This window comes from Oncorhynchus masou, chromosome 14, assembly GCF_036934945.1.
Source record: "Oncorhynchus masou masou isolate Uvic2021 chromosome 14, UVic_Omas_1.1, whole genome shotgun sequence".
NCBI lineage: Eukaryota > Metazoa > Chordata > Actinopteri > Salmoniformes > Salmonidae > Oncorhynchus > Oncorhynchus masou.
Window position 1 is genome coordinate 35,845,694 of NC_088225.1, and position 7,500 is coordinate 35,853,193.

Consider the following 7,500-nt stretch of genomic DNA (forward strand, 5'->3'; position numbering starts at 1 on the left):
CGAGCATAGCCTTGCTATTGAGAAAGGCCGCCGTAGGCAGACATGGCTCTCAAGAGAAGACAGGCTATGTGCTCACTGCCAACACAATGAGATGGAAACTGAGCTGCACTTCCTAACCTCCTGCCCAATGTATGACCATATTAGAGAGACATATTTCCCTCAGATTACACAGATCCACAAAGAATTCGATAACAAACCCGATTTTGATAGACTCCCATATCTACTGGGTGAAATTCCACAGTGTGACATCACAGCAGCAAGATTTGTGACCTGTTGCCACGAGAAAAGGGCAACCAGTGAATAACAAACACCATTGTAAATACAACCCATATTTATGCTTATTTCTTTTCCCTTGCGTACTTTAACTATTTGCACATCGTTACAACACTGTATATATACATAATATGACATTTGTAATGTCTACATTCTTTCGTAACTTCTGTGAGTGTAATGAGAGAGACACACCACACAGAGAGAGACACACCACACAGAGAGACACACCACACAGAGACACACCACACAGAGACACACCACACAGAGAGAGACACACCACACAGAGAGAGACACACCACACAGAGAGAGAGACACACCACACAGAGAGAGACACACCACACAGAGAGAGAGACACACCACACCGAGAGAGACACACCACACAGAGAGACACACCACACAGAGACACACCACACAGAGAGAGACACACCACACAGAGAGAGACACACCACACAGAGAGAGACACACCACACAGAGAGAGACACACCACACAGAGAGAGACACACCACACAGAGAGAGAGACACACCACACAGAGAGAGACACACCACACAGAGAGACACACCACACAGAGAGAGACACACCACACAGAGACACACCACACAGAGAGAGACACACCACACAGAGAGAGACACACCACACAGAGAGAGACACACCACACAGAGAGAGACACACACACAGAGAGAGACACACCACACAGAGAGAGACACAGCACACAGAGAGAGACACACCACACAGAGAGAGACACACCACACACAGAGAGAGACACACCACACAGAGAGAGAGACACACCACACAGAGAGAGACACACCACACAGAGAGAGAGAGACACCCCACAGAGAGAGAGACACACCACACAGAGAGAGACACAAACACACGGAGAGACACACCACACAGAGACACACCACACAGAGAGAGACACACCACACAGAGAGAGACACACCACACAGAGAGAGACACACCACACAGAGAGAGAGACACACCACACAGAGAGAGACACACCACACAGAGAGAGAGACACACCACACAGAGAGAGACACACCACACAGAGAGACACACCACACAGAGAGAGAGACACCACACAGAGAGAGAGACACACCACACAGAGAGAGAGAGACACCCCACAGAGAGAGAGACACACCACACAGAGAGAGACACAAACACACGGAGAGAGACACGAACACACACTCCTCATGACGTCACCAGGGGACGTGTGTGTGTGTGTGTGTGTGTGTGTGTGTGTGTGTGTGTGTGTGTGTGTGTGTGTGTGTGTGTGTGTGTGTGTGTGTGTGTGTGTGTGTGTGTGTGTGTGTGTGTGTGTGTGTGTGTGTGTGTGTGTGTGTGGTGCTATTAGGTATGCGGTGCCTCACCACAGAATCAATAGTTCTCGACCTGCCAATCAAAGACATCTAATTCTTCTCTTTAATCAACCGCTCACACCACCCACCCACGAATCAACACACAAACATGGACAAACACACACACACACAGACACACAACTAATTCCAGCAGGTTTTCCATCATGTCCAAGGCCTTCAAAGCTCAAATTGGAGCATTTGGTTTAAAGAATAACCCTAAGGAACAACCCTAACAAACCAAACACATCCATAACACACACACACACACACACACACAGTCACTATTTCACACACAGAACACACACACACACACTCAAACACACTCACACACACACACACACCTCTGTGACTCTGTACTGTGACAGAAGGAATTACAACTCACAATTCACTTACTGTAGATAGTATTTAATGCTTATATATCCTCTGTGGCTCAGGAAAGAGACCAAGGAGACATAACAAGCACTGTGGCTCAGGGAGGAGACCAAGGAGACATAACAAGCACTGTGGCTCAGGGAAGAGACCCAGGAGACATAACAAGCACTGTCGCTCAGGGAAGAGACCAAGGAGACATAACAAGCACTGTGGCGCAGGGAGGAGACCAAGGAGACATAACAAGCACTGTGGCTCAGGGAAGAGACCAAGGAGACACAACAAGCACTGTGGCTCAGGGAAGAGACCCAGGAGACACAACAAGCACTGTGGCTCAGGGAAGAGACCCAGGAGACACAACAAGCACTGTGGCTCAGGGAAGAGACCCAGGAGACACAACAAGCACTGTGGCTCAGGGAAGAGACCCAGGAGACACAACAAGCACTGTGGCTCAGGGAAGAGACCAAGGAGACATAACAAGCACTGTGGCTCAGGGAAGAGACCAAGGAGACACAACAAGCACTGTGGCTCAGGGAAGAGACCAAGGAGACATAACAAGCACTGTGGCTCAGGGAAGAGACCAAGGAGACATAACAAGCACTGTGGCTCAGGGAAGAGACCAAGGAGACATAACAAGCACTGTGGCTCAGGGAAGAGACCAAGGAGACATAACAAGCACTGTGGCTCAGGGAAGAGACCAAGGAGACATAACAAGCACTGTGGCTCAGGGAGGAGACCCAAGAGACACAACAAGCACTGTGGCTCAGGGAAGAGACCAAGGAGACATAACAAGCACTGTGGCTCAGGGAAGAGACCAAGGAGACATAACAAGCACTGTGGCTCAGGGAAGAGACCAAGGAGACATAACAAGCACTGTGGCTCAGGGAAGAGACCAAGGAGACATAACAAGCACTGTGGCTCAGGGAAGAGACCAAGGAGACATAACAAGCACTGTGGCTCAGGGAAGAGACCAAGGAGACATAACAAGCACTGTGGCTCAGGGAAGAGACCAAGGAGACATAACAAGCACTGTGGCTCAGGGAAGAGACCACTGGAGACATACTTAATTAAGTATAAGTGAATACGTGATAACATTCTGAATCTCTAGGTGACTACGTGATAACATTCTGAATCTCTAGGTGAATACGTGTTAACATTCTATATCTCTAGGTGAATACGTGATAACATTCTATATCTCTAGGTGACTACGTGATAACATTCTATATCTCTAGGTGAATACGTGATAACATTCTGAATCTCTAGGTGAATACGTGATAACATTCTGTATCTCTAACATTCAATATCTCTAGGTGAATACGTGATAACATTCAATATCTCTAACATTCAATATCTCTAGGTGAATACGTGATAACATTCTGTATCTCTAGGTGAATACGTGTTAACATTCAATATCTCTAGGTGAATAAGTGATAACATTCTGTATCTCTAGGTGAATACGTGATAACATTCAATATCTCTAGGTGACTACGTGATAACATTCTGTATCTCTAGGTGAATACGTGTTAACATTCTGTATCTCTAGGTGACTACGTGATAACATTCTGTATCTCTAGGTGAATACGTGTTAACATTCTATATCTCTAGGTGACTACGTGATAACATTCTATATCTCTAGGTGACTACGTGATAACATTCTATATCTCTAGGTGAATACGTGTTAACATTCTATATCTCTAGGTGACTACGTGATAACATTCTATATCTCTAGGTGAATACGTGTTAACATTCTATATCTCTAGGTGAATACGTGTTAACATTCTATATCTCTAGGTGACTACGTGTTAACATTCTATATCTCTAGGTGACTACGTGATAACATTCTGAATCTCTAGGTGAATACGTGTTAACATTCTATATCTCTAGGTGACTACGTGTTAACATTCTATATCTCTAGGTGACTACGTGATAACATTCTATATCTCTAGGTGAATACGTGTTAACATTCTATATCTCTAGGTGACTACGTGATAACATTCTATATCTCTAGGTGAATACGTGATAACATTCTATATCTCTCGGTGAATACGTGATAACATTCTATATATTATATCTAGGTGAATACGTGATAACATTCTATATCTCTAGGTGAATACGTGATAACATTCTATATCTCTAGGTGAATACGTGATAACATTCTATATCTCTAGGTGAATACGTGATAACATTCTATATCTCTAGGTGAATACGTGATAACATTCTATATCTCTACGTGAATACGTGATAACATTCTATATCTCTAGATCAGGTATTCCCAAACCAGGGGTACGCACAATGCCATCGGGGGTACGCCAAATGAAAATGTGATTCACATTTATTAACAGTCAATTTATATTTTCCAACGGGGCTGTACATTTGGGTGACGTTTTTTTCTCGCCTGAGTAGCCTCGTTTCATAGCCAAGAATGTAATTAAACCATCTAGTGTTCAGCGAAGTGTTCAACGAACACAATGTCAAATACAGGTAGCCTAGTCAAATAATTAACATCCAATCACATTAACCGTTATTCTCTCGTGGGAATTCCACTAACGGTCCGTATGGAGCCAAACGTAGCTGCTGCTCATTCCGTTAGCTCGGAAATGGATAAATGTTTTTTTTAAAGTAAGGCCCACGTCCATAGAGACACATACCAGCTCTACTGGTAGTACTGCTACTACCAGCAGTACTACACCTGCACCTGTCGACGACACAAGATGTTGTGCTTCCACGAGCACATCCAATGCTAGCATCAGTAATTCTACATTTGTTGTTAGCCCAGATAGCACGGACACTGACCGTTATGAATCTGATGCAGCCGAAGAGCTACTGCCCCATTACCCGGGAAGGCACCGAACAACTGATGCAGCCGAAGAGCTACTTCCTCCATTACCCGGGAAGGCACCGAACAACTGATGCAGCTGAAGAGCTACTGCCCCATTACCCGGGAAAGGCACCGAACAACTGATGCAGCTGAAGAGCTACTGCCCCATTACCCGGGAAAGGCACCGAACAACTGATGCAGCTGAAGAGCTACTGCCCCATTACCCGGGAAAGGCACCGAACAACTGATGCAGCTGAAGAGCTACTGCCCCATTACCCGGGAAAGGCACCGAACAACTGATGCAGCTGAAGAGCTACTGCCCCATTACCCGGGAAAGGCTCCGAACAACTGATGCAGCTGAAGAGCTACTGCCCCATTACCCGGGAAAGGCACCGTACAACTGATGCAGCTGAAGAGCTACTGCCCCATTACCCGGGAAAGGCTCCGAACAACTGATGCAGCCGAAGAGCTACTGCCCCATTACCCGGGAAAGGCGAACAACTGACAGAGACATTGGACCATTGAAGAGGCGCAAATATGATGAGAACTACATTGGGTTCACTTACACTGTCATTTAAAAGTTTGGGGTCACTTAAAAATGTCCTTGTTTTTCAAAGAAAAGCACCTTTTTTTGTCCATTAAAATAACATCAAATTGATCAGAAATACAGTGTCGACATTGTTATTGTTGTAAATGACTATTGTAGCTGGAAACGGCAGGTTTTTATGGAATATCTACATAGGCGTACAGAGGCCCATTATCAGCAACCATCACTCCTGTGTTCTAATGGCACGTTGTGTTAGCTAATCCAAGATTATCATTTAAACAGCTAATTGATCATTAGAAAACACTTTTGCAATTATATTAGCACATCTGAAAACTGTTGTCCTGATTAAAGAAGCAATAAAACTGTTATTCATTAGACTAGTTGAGTATCAGCATTTGTGGGTTCAATTACAGTCTCAAAATGGCCAGAAACAAAGAACTGTCTTCTGAAACTCATCAGTCTACTCTTGTTCTGAGAAATTAAGGCTATTTCCATGCAGGAGATTGCGAAGAAACTGAAGATCTCATACAACGCTGTGTATTACTCCTTTCACAGAAAAGCGCAAACTGGCTCTAACCAGAATAGAAAGAGGAGTGGGAGGCCCCGGTGCACAACTGAGCAAGAGGACAAGTACATTAGAGTGTCTAGATTGAGAAACAGACGCCTCACAAGTCCTGAACTGGCAGCTTCATTAACTGGTACCGGCAAAAGATCAGCCTCAACGTCAACAGTGAAGAGGCGACTCTGGGATTCTGGCCCCATGTGGGTCGCCATCCCTGCCACAACCAGGGCAATTCCTACAAGAAATATGATATGCTTAATTCTAATATAATAATAATAATTAATCATTATTAATATAATACATAATTAATTAAATTAATAAAATTAATAAAATAACATTTTAATTAATAATTAATATAATTACATAATTCTACCACAAAAATGTAAAAAATTATAATAACCTTAATCATGCATAGAAAAAGGCAAACCACCAAGAAAAGGAAACAAGAAAGGAAACAGGCGATCTAACTCCAGACAACACTCACACTCACTCATACAATTCCCAGCATGCACCAAACACTTCCAGCAGGCAGAGAGAGAATGATGTGTTGGAATGTGTGTCTTTGTGTCTACCTTCTTGTTTTGGTGTGTTAATATCAATAAAAAAAGAGAGAGAAAGAGACCACTTCTCACTACATGTGGATCACGTCCTCCGTTCTTAAACCTGTGCCCTGGAACAAATACCCTCTGGGTGTCACGCTGACAACATTCCCCCATGCAACGTCTCCATCAACATTTACCCTCTGGGTGTCACACTGACAACATTCCCCCATGCAACGTCTCCATCAACATTTACCCTCTGGGTGTCACGCTGACAACATTCCCCCATGCAACGTCTCCATCAACATTTACCCTCTGGGTGTCACGCTGACAACATTCCCCCATGCAATGTCTCCATCAACATTTACCCTCTGGGTGTCACGCTGACAACATTCCCCCATGCAACGTCTCCATCAACATTTACCCTCTGGGTGTCACGCTGACAACATTCCCCCATGCAACGTCTCCATCAACATTTACACTCTGGGTGTCACGCTGACAACATTCCCCCATGCAACGTCTCCATCAACATTTACACTCTGGGTGTCACGCTGACAACATTCCCCCATGCAACGTCTCCATCAACATTTACCCTCTGGGTGTCACGTTGACAACATTCCCCCATGCAACGTCTCCATCAACATTTACCCTCTGGGTGTCACGCTGACAACATTCCCCCATGCAATGTCTCCATCAACATTTACACTCTGGGTGTCACGCTGACAACATTCCCCCATGCAACGTCTCCATCAACATTTACCCTCTGGGTGTCACGCACGCTGACAACATTCCCCCATGCAACGTCTCCATCAACATTTACCCTCTGGGTGTCACGCTGACAACATTCCCCCATGCAACGTCTCCATCAACATTTACACTCTGGGTGTCACGCTGACAACATTCCCCCATGCAACGTCTCCATCAACATTTACCCTCTGGGTGTCACGCTGACAACATTCCCCCATGCAACGTCTCCATCAACATTTACACTCTGGGTGTCACGCTGACAACATTCCCCCATGCAACGTCTCCATCTACA